The sequence below is a fragment of the Corvus brachyrhynchos genome, unplaced genomic scaffold (assembly GCF_000691975.1).
Source record: "Corvus brachyrhynchos isolate BGI_N302 unplaced genomic scaffold, ASM69197v1 scaffold281, whole genome shotgun sequence".
Classification (NCBI taxonomy): domain Eukaryota; kingdom Metazoa; phylum Chordata; class Aves; order Passeriformes; family Corvidae; genus Corvus; species Corvus brachyrhynchos.
This window is the reverse complement of record NW_008236509.1, coordinates 13,589-28,013: the sequence shown is the minus strand read 5'-3', so window position 1 is coordinate 28,013 and position 14,425 is coordinate 13,589. Positions and strand designations below refer to the sequence as shown.

The window sequence follows — 14,425 nt, the reverse complement described above, 5'->3', positions numbered from 1 at the left end:
AGTTCCAAAAATAACAGAGAACACTTGTGCTGAAATTCTCAGGAAGGATGAAGCCTGAGAACCAGCCTGAAGATGAAGAAAGCTTTTGGGAATATGTCAACAAATCTTTCTCTGTTTCCTGGAGGTGACTGGTTGTTCTAACATCCTTTTCATTAATGTGATTTATAATATAAACTATATACTGACTTCCATACATAGGAATTAAATAGAAAAAAACCCTGATTTTCATGTATTTAACATCCAAAATACTTTCTCTGATAATTTAGTTTTTTTTCTATGTCTCCTTTATTTTTTTTCTCTTACAGAACTTTTTCTACTTTCATTTAAGCACTGAAAGTGACAATGTTTAAACAGATCAACATCCTTACTTTTTGTGGGCAGAGCTCTATCCTGCCAGATGAGATCAGGATGATCTGTTCAATAGCCTATGAATGCAAATATCCACTGATCTAGTTAAAAACCAGTAAAGTTGATATGAATCTGTTTTGCATCAATCAGAAATCTGCTGGAAATATAAAGCCTATTTCTAACATTCCTGAAAACCTGGAGAGCAAAAACCCAAGTCTGCATGAGCACAAGGATGAATGTCCTGGATGTTGCATAACCTGGGTAGGATTTATATTTTAATTCATTAATGCTTTGGATGTCCTGCCTGTGTAGATGTTCTGAATAGGTAAAGTTTAAGGTATAAACAGGAGACCCCCCCTGTCTTTAATAGTTTTTTGAGTAAACTCTTAAAATTATTAAAAACTTACTCCCCAACCTTTTAAGATTTTTTTTTTAATTGATCAGTGTATTTTGTATACCTTTAAAATAATAAACTGTAAGTAATCTAACTCTTCTATCTATTTACCTACTCATTAACTGAGAATTCATGGGTGTTTTCCTTTACCTTATTGGAAGCCCTGCTGGAATACATAGCTATAGCTTAACTAATATTTACTCATAACCACAGCATTAATTATCAGAGATGCTGGGACTTTATTAAGGTTTACTTTATGTTCTCATCAGTGTGTTTACTTTTAATTTTGCTCGTCCCCAATGTTTCATTAACATCTCTTACTTTTCAGATAGAAGTCATTAATTTTTCTTGGGCACACTAATAACTTCTGATCCAGGGAAAAGACAATAAATCTTTATATGGGAGAGAAAAATAATAATTATAATTTCTTTCCCACTCAAGATGGAAACTAATATTCTACTGGATCTAATTACAAGTTGTAAAGTAGGAATATTATATATAATTTATTTCATCCTGGGAAGAAAATGTGCACTTTTAAAACTTAGCCTTTATGCCAATGATTCTATGTCATGTCTTAACATGCATCTTGCTAATAATGCAAAACTATTTTTTATCATCTTACATTGTGGATGAAAAACATTAATCAGATTACTTTAAAACTCCAATGTAATAGCACACTGTGTATCTAGCTATTAATTTAAGAAATGTCTGTTTTGTGTTTCTGCCTAGCACCTGATGTGTTTATATCCACATTTTGCTTGGGAGGCCAGGGACATTTTGTTCAGTGATTTGAGAAGTGATGTGGATGGATGCCATGCTTGAAGCCTGTTTTCATATCTCCTATCAACACGTGAGTTTGCAATTAACTTGATCCGTGCAAGTAGAGCCATTGATTCTGGACTAAGCAGAAGCCTGGCAATCTTCTTGAATTAAGGCCTCACATTGGAAGAGAACCAGTAAATGTTATCAGCCAGAAGCAAAAGTTATTTTAAGATGCAAGGAGGTACTCTAAAGAATGTTTCACTAGATCATTTGGAACCTATTTCCACATGTTGCTCGGAGTAGATGTTCTTGCTCAACTTCTAAAGCCATGTAGCAGGGGAAGAGGTACTCTGAGGAATGGTTCACTAGATCATTTGGAGCCTATTTCCAGGTATTGCTCTGCATAGATATTCTTGCTCAACGTCTACAGCCATGTGGCAAGGGGATAATGGTGGTGTGTGAGCAGCAAGAAGTATTCATTTAAAAGTAACTTAACTGAGTACCTGTAAAATGCAACTTCCCAGGAGCAGGTAACCACACTTAGAGAAAAAAAAAGTACAGCTGTAGGTTTTCAGGGATTCCTTTCCCCTTCTCACAGCATCTTCTAAAACTGGTATTCCCTGATAAGTCATGGTGGTTATACTGGGAGATGTTGGCTTTAGTATTCTTGATCCATGTGGTTAATGGAATCTAAGCACAGCAGTAGCAAGCTGCTACACTAGAAATGCTGTCTTGTGAACTGCCTGGAAATTCTGGGATTTGCGCTTAATAGAACAATATCTACCATCTCCAAATTGAGTAAGATGGAATAATGTAAGGAATGAAATCATTGTCTCTCATGCATGTGTGCCTGGAGTTCTGAGCTGATTTCACTTGCCAAAGCAGTCAGGTACTGTTAGTGCCTTGTAGCCCTTGCTGCTGGAATTGCCATCCATGCTTCAGGATGTTTATAAATAAAACCATTCCTAGCTGCAAGCTCAGCCTGCGAAGTAAAGTCAAGTTGTGTTTTTTCTGGCTTGCACATTAGCACTAAGAGAGCTACTGCTGGAACTCAGTCAAGAATTCTGTTGGTTCAGAAGCCAGTAAAGAAACTCTCAAGACTATGTTGCCTCTGCAAGTATGAGTAAAAGTTTATTTATACCAGTCAAGTGACTATACATGCATACAGATCAGACCATTCAAATGAAGGGAGGTACAGCTTTCACAAGTGACTCCTTGTTATCTCACTGGGCTCTCCTTTGCACCTTAGCAGATTATTTTGTAATTTCAGGGTGCATGTATGGTAATTCATAATGTGCTGGAAACACAAAACTTCTAAGAGAAACACCTTTAACTAGTTTAGGCATAATTCCTTTGTCTTAATCAAATATAATGCAATTCAAACAACAAACCAGATTCATCCATTTTTACTCAGATGTTCTTCTAACATTGAGTCATTTTTTAACAGTGCCAAGGGTCATTGTGTTTTCTAATATAATCTTAAATAAACAGGTCTCTTTCTTAATTTATCTGTGTATTTTGTGCAGTAGCTGTACCTAAGGAATACAATACTGATAATTATCTGTTTGAAACTGTAGTGATGGAAACCTTTCAACCCTTGTGGTCATCAGTTTCATTGCTTAACTTTGCTGTTGGATTTTTTCAGAAAGTTTAGCCTGAATTTCCCTTGCTGTTCTGTCCCATTCATCAGTACACAGAAAAAGATGGGGGTTTACCTTTCTTTAGTGTAATTTTTATTTTCCATGGGCATGTAAACAGACCATTTCTTTGCAAGCAGATGTTTATGAAAGGTATTTAAACACTATGAAGGATACATGAAATCCTTGAGTTCATGTACGTGTGAACGGCAGTGTCATTTCTGCAAATATTTTTCCTAATATCTTACCTCTATTATGAAAATACTTGTATAACTTGCCCTCAGAAAAGTTCAATCATGGTGATTGCTAATAGGCTATTATTCCTGATTAACTAGGGAATACAGTCAGTTTAGCAGGAACTCTTGCTGGCCATTGAGGCTGTAGGAATACAAAAGAAAAAATAGCTGGTTTTAGCAATGATGTCTAAAATAAGAGAAAACACTTCTGCAGAGCACTTCAAAGCTTGGAAATTAGTCTAAAAATTGGAAAAAGGAATAATTTTGCCTAGAAATTAAATTTAAGTAGACTGAAAATTTTGAAGGGAGAACATCGACTCTCTTTTGCAAACCTTTATAGCAGTTTTAATAAAATTTAATTCTCACACAACTGAGAGACTTCTAAAATAGCCAGTCATAATCCTGACAAGTGTTTGGACAAGCTGCCTTTCTGTTGTGTATTGTAATGTTTGTTTTGTATATACATCCCTTTTAACTGTGTCTTAAAAACCGTTCCGATGTTGCCCTCCTAAGTACACTCTGCCAAGGCTGATGACAATAAATTACACCAAAATCCTCTCCTTACTAGGGATTATAATAATTTTTTTTTCTATCACTTGCACAGTTTTGTATATGTAAAACTACAGCTCAGGCGGCTGAAGATGAATGGTTGCTAATTCTGATATTCCAGGTTTGAGAGGTTGCTCTATCATATCCTTTTAAATCTCCTCCTTCAAGTTACCTGCATACACCTTCTATTTTTGTAGCAGGGAAGGCTGATAATTCTTTTTGGAGGTTTTTATGTGTTCTGGGTAGGATTTTTCTGTATCTCTGAAGGCTGCTGTGAAGTATCCTGGATTTTAATGGCAGAGGGAGAAGAGAGCTGCTTTGACCTTAAATATCCTGACAGTTTCCAAACTGACCTGGTAAAGGTGTTGATCACTTACATTCTCTGCCCTGTGCTGACTGAATATGAAACAAGAACATTCTGCAATTTTCCTTCCTTCATTTGCAGGAAAAGTGTTAACACATTCCCATAACATACCCTCACTTTTTCCATACAAATAGCCAAGCAGGAAAACATCAGCAGGGGGCACTATTGAGTTATGAATAGAATAATAATATATTGACTTAAAAAAAAAAAAAAAAAAAAAAAAAAGAGGTGTTGCCATGTGTTTTCAGTTTCCATTCATCGAATCACAGCATAGTTTACAATGAAAAGGGCTCTGGGGGTCATTGGGCCAATCCCTGCCTCAGCAAGCCAAATTCAAAGTTAGATACAATTAATATGGCCATGGTAATGTGTCTATGTTGTTGGATCGTCTGTAACAAACTGCAATCAGATTCAGTTTTTCTCCAAACCACTTTTATAGCCGTTTGTGAGGCTGGATGCAGAGCATGCCCAGAGCTGAAGCATAGTTATTTTGTATGAGTAAGACTAGAAAAAAATTGTGTAACCATTTCTGTTTCCAAAGTCAATAAATAGTTTTTTTAAAATGATTGCTCCTCAGCTTTAATAATGATAGGCAAGCATAACAAAATACCTTAGTTCTATGAGTATCTTGTTTGTTACTTTTGTAAGGCAAGATTTACCAGCATGGCAATATCAATGTAGATGCTGTTGAAGCAGCATATGGTTGATTGATGAGGTTTTTTTTAAATTATGGTTTCTGTAGTATTTCTTACTCATCAGTATGATTTTATTTCTTTCCAACTACTTTACTGGAGAGCTGAGGTAGATAGCAGCAGGAAGAATTTACAAAAGTGAATACTGCTCTCATGTTTTAAACCTTTTTTTCAAAAGGTGTTGTATTGAATGTGTGGATAGATTTATAGAAAGCAGAGGCTTCTCCAAATCAGTGAGTTTTATTAAGGAATTTTTTTTCTTGTTTTAATATAAACACGGTCCTAGCCTGTCATCATGACTTGAATTAATTCCAGTTCCTTTCTTCAGTCTAGTTGCTTATATTAGCTAAAATTTTATTGGCTAAAATGGTAAACTGTTGAATTTTGTAGGATACAGCATTTTCCTTTAGCTTATCCAATTCTGCAGTGCTTTTCAAGAGTGTTTTTGTGACGAAATTGTAGACTTCCAAGCTGAGGAACAAATGTCTGTTATAAAATACTAAACACAGTGCTACTTTAGGGAGTTCACTGACACTCATGTCACATTAAAGAACTTCTGATACTTCCTGAAACCACTGGGATGCACCAATAATTTGTATAATGGCCTTAAAGCAAATGTTTCACTACTGTCTTCAGTCTGAGAAGCAATGCTGTTACATCTCTGTCTAGTTTTCACCCTTTTCTTTGGACAAACTCTTAGTTACAATATTTATTCAGACAAAATAATGTATTTGACATATTAAATAGGACTACTAAAAAGGGTAACATCTGTTTTTTTTAATTGTCTTTTCACTCTAAGAGAAGTGAATGCTCAAGGTATTGTTAGAGTAAACAAATGTGTGCCTATCCCTATGGATTTCAAACTAGAACAGCTCCTAAAGATATTGTTAACCTCTTAAAAGCACTTTCCCTTCTCAATTAAATCAACTGTATTTGAATGCTGGTTAGCTAAAATTTTAGCCTCTCTCAGATGCTGAGCTGCCCCTTTAACACAAGCAGTGGGGTTAGTGAAATGTCAGTTTAGATTCCTGGCAGCTCTCCAAACAAATTAGTTTTAACAGGCAAATGGCCTCATGAGCCACAGGCAGTTATGAGTGTTGCTGTGTGCTATCCTTGCAGGATTCAATACCAGCTGGTGTGGAATTCCCTGGAGGTTAGAGAGGGCTGCAGGGGTGAGGTGGAACTGCTCTGTTATCAGCACCCAGCAGAACCAGGGTATGGTGAGTGTTTTGATTGTGGTCAGAACTTGGGCAGTAATTACGTGCTCTCCAGTGCCTCCGGTTCCTGGAGGAGCACCAGCCGGATCTTTCTGTCACTGTTAAAGTGTCTCCTTGGTGTAACAGTTGGAGGCAGCTCCAAACGAGCAGGCAGGATATGTTGATCACTGAAAATTAGTTTTTATCTTTGATGAATGGGAATGTTTGCCATGTAGGAAGAATATAAATTCAGAAAATATACTCCCAACTAGAATGGTATTTAAAAAAACCCAACAAAACAATACTTTTAAAAATTCTGCAATATTCCTAGTTTCAAAATGCTGAAGATCTCTTTATTTTTCATTTAGGTGGTGTCAGCAAAGCTTTTATTTTTTTCTGTTTTATTTCAAGACTAAAGATTGCTATTAAACACAGCTGAGTAATACAAGCTGTCAAACAGAGGTAGGCATGACCATCTGTGAAGGTAATGTGATGGCTGAGTGTGGTGGAAGATGGTGGCATGGAGGTAAGAAAGTGCTTGTGTAGTGAGTTTTGAATGATGTGGAAGATTTGGGGCACACTTTAAATCAGTTTAGGACAACTGCTAATGACAACACTGTCTTTTCTGAATGCTGGCGCAGACTGTAGAATGGGCTTTAAACAACAAAAATTCACAGCTGGGCAGTCACAGCAGTGCCAATGTGGGAAGGGCTCCCACTGTAAACCTGTATATCTCCTGCAGAAAATGTAGCTCAAAAGGGGTACAGGGGAGAATGATGAGGGACTGACCAAACCTTAAAAATGTGGAAGTTATGAATGGCCTTTGTTTAAAGGGTTGCTCTCTCCTCCCGGGGTACAGTGGTGACGACTACTGTAAACAACAGCACATTTGGCACTCTTGCTGGCAGTGCTGCTTGCAGTGAGTGTTTGGGGTGTTCTTGGTGAAAAGGAATTCAAAGTCACTCATTGGATCCTCCAGTCACTAGAAGGTGAGATACATGAAATTATGTGGGACTCAGCTGAGTTACACATGGCAGACTGCAAAAGGCACAGATTCCTAGTGCTTTCAAGAGAAAGGTACTACACTTACAAAGCAGTAAGTAGTGATTTTAGTCAGGACTATGTGATGTCAATGTTACCCTGACTGATTAAAATCAAGCACATAGCACTACAGATCCTTCATGTAACATCCTGTGTTTTGGTGTTTCTCTTCCTCCCCTCACCACAAACCCTAGCACATTGCCCTCAAATCGCTGCCAAGCAATTTTGGACTTGCATAATGAGATTCTATTGTGTATACTCTTAAAAAAAAAAAGGTAGAAATTGCACATCATTGTCTAGTTTTATAAGACAAGTTTTACTTTACCTTTGTAGCAAATTAGAGTGGAGTTTTGTGATTTTCTTCTGTTACCATAATATTGTAAAGTTGTAATTCTTTGCTGACTTTTACCATCAGGATGACCAATTACTCTCTTGCTTAGTTTATATCCTGTTGCTATTCTAATGGGATGAGTGAAGAGAAGAGGATATTGTTTCTTTTTACTTTCCTCTGTAGGGCTTTGGTTTGTGACACTTCTGTGTGAAATTATCCATATGTTTCCTTAAGAATTTTCAAGGAAGTCTTAAGTTTGCTATTACACAAAAAAAGGATGACATCCAAGGTGCTGCTCTTGTTTAGGCAACCTGAATTTAGTTCCAAAAAATCTGTTTAAAATAAAATCAGTGGGATTTATGTCAAGGTTGTATAAATGCTTTGTACGTTGTGGAACAAGTTAGAATGAATTTAAAATTCTTCATTTCCCCAAATTTATTCTGAAACTCTAAAGAAAAAAGAAAGGGTGATGGAAGGGAATTTCTTATAAACACTTGTAGGGGCACTTTTAAACAGTGTTTCTTGAATTCTTGGAATTGAAAACAATTGTGTGTAGTGTATCTTTCCAAATCCATGCAGCTAATCATCTATAATGAATTTTATAAAAGCAAACAGATATGGTCAGTATCATAAGAGGAGCTTTACAAGGATGCTCTACCTCTGATCTGGAAACAAAATTGGTAAGAACTTCCCATTTCTTTTCAAAAGACTGGCAATGGTTATAGTGGATTATCTATGGGTTCTCTTACTAGGGATATGTTCCCTAGTAAGAACTAGTAAGTACTAGTTCTCTTACTAGGGACAGAGCAGCTGTATAATGGAAGGAAGCAAGCCTTTTGCCATTAATTCATTCATTTATTCATTCATTCATTCATTCAACTATTTTTAAGAAATAATAAATTGCTTTTTTGGCTATATTTTCAAAAGGAAGGCCAATGGCATCTTGGCCTGTATCAGCAGTAGTGTGGCCAGCAGGACCATGGTAGTGATTGTCCCCCTGTACTTGACCCTGGTGAGGCCATAACTCAAGCGCCGTGTTTGGTTCTGGGCCACTCACCCTAAGAACGACATTGAGGGGCTGGAGCGAGTCCAGAGAAGGGAAACGGAGCTGGGAAAGTGTCTGGAGATTCCCATGAGGAGAGGCTGGGGGTGTTTATCCTGGAGAAAAGGAAGCTTAGAGGGACCTTATCACTCTTTACAATGACCTGAAAGGCCAGGTGGGGGTCAGTCTCTTCTCCCAGACAGCCAGTGACAGGACAAGAGGAAATGGCCTCAAACTGCACCAGGGAAGGTTCAGGCTGGACATCAGGAGGAATTTCTTCACAGAAGGGGTTGTTAAGCAGTGGGATGGGCTTCTCAGAGAGGTGGTGGAGTCACCATCCCTGGAGGTGTTCAAGAAAAGAGTGGGTGTGGCAGTTAGTGCTCTGGTCTAGTTGACACAGTGGTGAGCAGTAAAAGGTTGTACCTGATGATCTTGGGGGTCTTTTCTGATGTTAATGGGTCTATGATTCTGTGCTCCATACAGTGTGTATGTAAAACGTTATATGTAATGGAAAGGGTTAATATTTTGGAGGCAAGATTAGGAATACAAGATGCTTTACAGTCTGAATGAGAAAAGGGCTTACATGGGATTTAAATGCTGTTGACTGTATGGCAACTTACTGCAGCCCCTAAAATTTAAATGCACACATGAACTAAGCTGGATGCTCAATAAGCAGCAATGTCAATGTTGTCTTGCTGTGACTACAAAAATACTAAGATTTTTATTACCATATTCACAAGCTTTTGTCAACTTTGTAGAATTCTTGCATACGATGTTATATGCAGTGCTGCAAGGAAACAGTGTATTCATTTGTAAAATACAAACCTACTACTGAGCAGAGGAGGGGGAGAAAACCACCAGGAAATGGATGAAATTCTGTGCTGTTTGTTTAGATGTTGCACCTTCTTGTTATGCTTATGAATCGCTAAGCAGTTTGTTAAATCCATTTACAAATGCAAGACTTTTTACTTGAGGGTGGCTTTGAGCCAAGGCCTGTGCTGGAGGGTAGGAAGTGACAAGCAGCTGCTTTTTCTGGCGAGAGCTGGAGCCAGCAGCATGGAATAGAGAGTGTGGTGGCATCTCTTGGAGTGTGTGTCTGGACCATGTTTATCCCCTCATTAGGTCAGGTCTGAGGAATGAGGCTGACTGTGGTTGAAGAAATGCAGCTTCTTAAAATGAGTTTGTGTCCCAGATCCAGAAGGTTTGGAAGGGACAAGAAGTCAGTAACAGGGTGGGAGGGAAGAAAGGGACAAGAAGTCAGTAACAGGGTGAGTCTGGTTTCCTGTGGGCAGGCAAAACACAGGAAATCCTACCTTGTATATGTGAGTGATGGAGGTGGTGAGGAAAGCCTCCCAAAAAATGAAAGCTCCAGGCAGGTGATGGAGCCAGTTTTGTTGTTGATCCAAAATTGACTCCCTTTGCCTTGTTTTATAGTGGTCAGATGTGTTTGGGAAGCTGAAGTCTTCAGTTTTAGAATCTTAGGCCTAGAAATTGACCTCTGTTCTTAAATGGGGTCTGCCATACTCATTTTGTTCTTGTAAACTTCATGTTTGCATGAAAATAATATAAAGCAAATGTTATATATATATATATATATATATATATATATATATATGCTTGTCTCAGACTGTCTTGCCCCATGTTACATCTTAAAAATCAGTGGAAGTATGTTTGGGAGCTGTCTGGCTTTGGTTTTTGGGTTTTGCACGTTTTTTTTTCCTTGGCTTTTTATTGACTGTGCAGAAAGAGCCGGTAGGTTTGCTTTTGAACTGTTACGGTCCAGAGAATTATGTACTGTTGTAGATCACAGTGCAAAGCATTTTCAAGGTGTTTACATATAAATAAAATTGTTTTCAAACATATTGAGGTGTGACTTGCAAGATCAAAAACTTCTGACAGCACACAGTGAAAAATCGTAATGCTTCCATGAAAGCTTAAGGCCAGGCCAACTTATTCAAACTTTACAAAAAGAAGCTTACAGCAATTTTGTCTTAGTAGACTGAAATGTATGAAAAAAGAAGGCATTCAGAGAGCAAGAGAAGTGCTGGCCTACCTGAGGGCTGTGTCCCTCTAACTTACCATTTAGTGTAATAAAATATCTCCTGTATAGGAAATGGAGTACAAGTCCAAAATACCAGCAGGTCTAGTAAAGATGACTGTGTTCTCTGTAGGGGAAGACATCTAGAATTCTCATTAATCATAGAATCATAGAATGGTTTGAGTTGAAAGGGACCTTAAAGATCATGTAATTCCAATCCTCAAGGATATTTGTCAGACAAGGATTTTAAGATGATGAGAGCACCTGGCAGCACAGACAGAGCAATGTGTGCAGGCAGTTGCTGTGGGTGAAGCAACAGATGCTCAGAGAAGAAGCTATTTGTGACAATAGCAACTTACAATATAATTGATACATGCAGAGAAGTAGAATTACAGCTGAGAAGTTCTGAAGATTGTTGTTTTCCAAATACCACAAGGCACATGAAAGACATCAGCTTATCCATTTAGAAGCTTCTGTGACCTTTTGTGTACATTATATGATTTGGCCACTGGAATACTCAAATAAAAGGGAGTAACTTCTAAAATCATAATTGACAAACAAGCCTGGTCCTCTGGTCCTCTGACTGCTGTTGATTCTCATTTTCCTTTTGCTGGGTGTTCAGCAGTTGTTTAATTCTCACAATTCAACAAACAAACAAAACTGAAACAAACAAACCCCACCAACACACAGAGAAAAATCACAGAAAATTTTGAAAAATTGCAATAAGATTAAACTCCAATTTTTTTCTTTTTTTTTTTTTTGGTAAAGACAATTTTTAAAGCTTCTGTGTGGAATTCACTGGTTTAGAGTTGAAACTAAGTTTTAGTGAACTAAGCATTTGTAAATGGAGCCTATCATAATGGGATAAGTAAACACATCCTAATTTCATACTTAGCTCTTTCACTGCCACTGCTGCCTCCTGTCCTCCCACCCCATGCAGACTTCCTGACACTGCCACTTAGCAGGGTACTAATGAATGAGCCAAAAGACCTTTGTCTTGGCACTCTTCCGTTGGCTGCATTTGGGTTTCAGTGATGAAACCCAGAGAGGAAACAAAACCCAAGAGCTCAACAGTCTGGCAAGAGTGCTGCAAAGCATCAGATGTATAAGGAATCCTATTACACTCAAGTTTTCCTGAGACAGTTCTTTCCAGACAAGTTGGGAGGGGTGGAGTGGAGCATGTTGTGTGGTTGGATTTCTTGGTTTGATTTTTTTTTTCTTTTTAATCTGAATTTGAACTGCAAAATCTGTAGCATGTTTGAACTTGAGCTCTTGTAACTCAATGTAAAACAGCAGTGTAAGGATTTTTCTGTGTATCAAACCAGTAGAGAAGGACAGCAAGTAGAATTAAATAGGATTTTTGAAATCAGATACTGCTAGTTTATAACAAAGAAGGTTGATTTCTTTGTTTCTTCCTGTTTGGTTTGGGTTTTTTGTTATGGCATAAATATTTTTGTTGGTTTTGTTTTCCCAGGAAGTAATTATAGCTGTGTTTTCTTGCTGTTTAACAGGATAATATTTCTCCTGGTCGTAGCTAGCATGGATGACTTTTTTATGGCAATACAATCATGTTACAGCAAGTGTAACGAAAATCCATAGTGATGACAATGGTATTTGAGACAGTTTATTTGTAGCTGATAAAACACACTTTTACACTTATATTTTAGTTGTCCTTGCACAGGTATCTATTCACACAATAGAACACAAATGTGCTTCTGTTTTTCTAAAGGAAGCAGTTTGATAGATAAAAACCATCTCAAGCAGCAAAGGGAGAAACTTAATGAACTGTTTAACTGCACTATTTTTTATGAGGAGAAAATGAGTCATAACTAAGGCAAGGGGAGAAAGAAATGCTGCATACAATAGCTGATAATAATTACAAAAAGTACAATGCTGATCTGGGGATCTGGCTGTTGAGAAAAATACATTTAATAGCAACGTTCCTTGCTAAATTCATCAGAATGAGTGTCAAAATATTTAATTGGGAATGCAGGCATTCCTTCTTGAAAAAATCATCCTGAAAGACCTTCTTTTCACTGTGGACTGTGCATAAGGCTGGGAACAGGACAGTCATGTTCATGTCATCAGTCCCTTGAGGCTCTGTCCAGCTCTTGCTAAAATCAATGGCAAAATTTTTGCTGGCATCACTGAAGGGGATGGGGCCTCAGATATGTGCATTTTCCCTGTGAAGGTGGATAAATAACACTTACTTTCTTTTTTCCAGTAAAGTCTGAGCAGCCTTACGTACATCCAAAAATGTCAGTTGTGAAATTTCTAAGTACCATCATTTTTTCTTCCTTTCTTTCTCTTCTGCTTCACCTGCAAGAGACCTACATCCAGTCAGGATCCATGTGTCTCTGTCTGTTCCTGCTGTAAATTTACACTGATTTCATTTAAATCTAGGATTACCCCCATAACATGTCGGCACATACAAAATTTGAACTTTCCTCCATATAAATTTATTACTTTCTCCTTAATTTTATAGAAGTTGTATGTTAGTGTTTAGTAGTGAAAACTGGTTATTTTAACTTTCAAAGGGCAATGTCAAAAGGGAAAAAATTATTAAGATATACTTGCTCTTTCCTGTTCTGGCACATAAGGTGATCATAACAATGCTTTTGATGGAAAAGTACTGTTAGGACAGATATACACAAATGATAAATTACATGGTCTGAATTTTGATGGAGATGGCTTTTTGTTCTCCTCAGCTTTGCTTATATTTAACGTAAAGGGAAGCAATGTGAGCTTGTTCTGCAGTCATTTTCAGGAAAAAAATAGAACTTTGTTGTCATTGCTTTTTTTCATAAACAAATCCAAACAACTTCGATAAATAATGGAGGGAGAAGGAGGAACAGGCAGAGTGCTAACTTATGATCATACTTACCCATCTGTGTTCTGTGACAGTGCTCCTTATTTAATTAACAGCAGGGCACAAAGATCATAACATTGTTGTTCCTGACATTATAGAATTAATGCTTTTCCTGTTCTGAAGAGCTGGCAGTCTAAAAACGCTCCCTCTTGATATATTTAGTCAGTAAGAATAAGTTGAGAGAAATTGACCTAAATAATATTATTAAGCAGATAGCTTTGCCAAGTGAAGCTGGTTTAAATATTTTAAAAAATGGAGATGCATTGTCAAAGGGACACAGATATTTGCTTCAGTCTCCAGAAAACTCTTTATGCATGACTTGGTGCACAAATACCAAGAGGGTAAGGACTTCAGTAGTGCTGGATTAAGTCTAATCAACTACAATATAACAAATAGGTCATTGGAAAGACCCCTGTAAGGTAGCAAAGGTCTCATTCTAGATGTAAAATAAGCAGTTTTATGTTTCAGGGAGAAGGAAGATACTGTAATAAGACACTTTTTCATTAAAAGCTTATTGATTGTTCTATTTATGCAGCAAAAAAGATCTCAAAATACGGCCGTAATCTTGAAAAAAATCAAATTTAACAAAGGATTTGTCAGAGCAATGTAGAAGAAAAGCAGAAAATCCCATTATTACTGAGATTGTGATGAATTAGAATAATTTTTCTGCCATCTTTTCAGGCCATGTGAACTTTAGTTTTCAAAATAAATCCAAATCCAAACTGAAGTGTCATATCTATTTCATACCAGGTAAAAACATTTAAGAGAAGTATTTAAAGCAGTAGAAGGAAAACTGCAGACTCAGCTCTAAAGGCTTCAAAGAGCTCAGCTGTGACTTTCTGATAGTGAAAAACTTAGGGAGGTTTCCACAATGCCTGATGAAGGTCAAAATCCTTTCCAAGCAGTGATGAAGGAGAGCAGATGGT

The 14,425-nt window shown here is 37.3% G+C and overlaps 1 long non-coding RNA gene across 1 annotated transcript in view; it reads left to right on the top strand.

Moving 5' to 3' along the window:
* The first annotated feature begins 389 nt into the window (after window positions 1-389).
* Window positions 390-14,425, top strand: part of LOC108444702 — a 21,090-nt gene continuing 7,054 nt past the window's right edge. The window contains exons 1-3 of the long non-coding RNA XR_001859335.1: window positions 390-609; window positions 1,472-1,592; window positions 6,102-6,202. This is a non-coding gene — a long non-coding RNA (uncharacterized LOC108444702). The remainder of the gene's footprint in view (window positions 610-1,471; window positions 1,593-6,101; window positions 6,203-14,425) is intronic.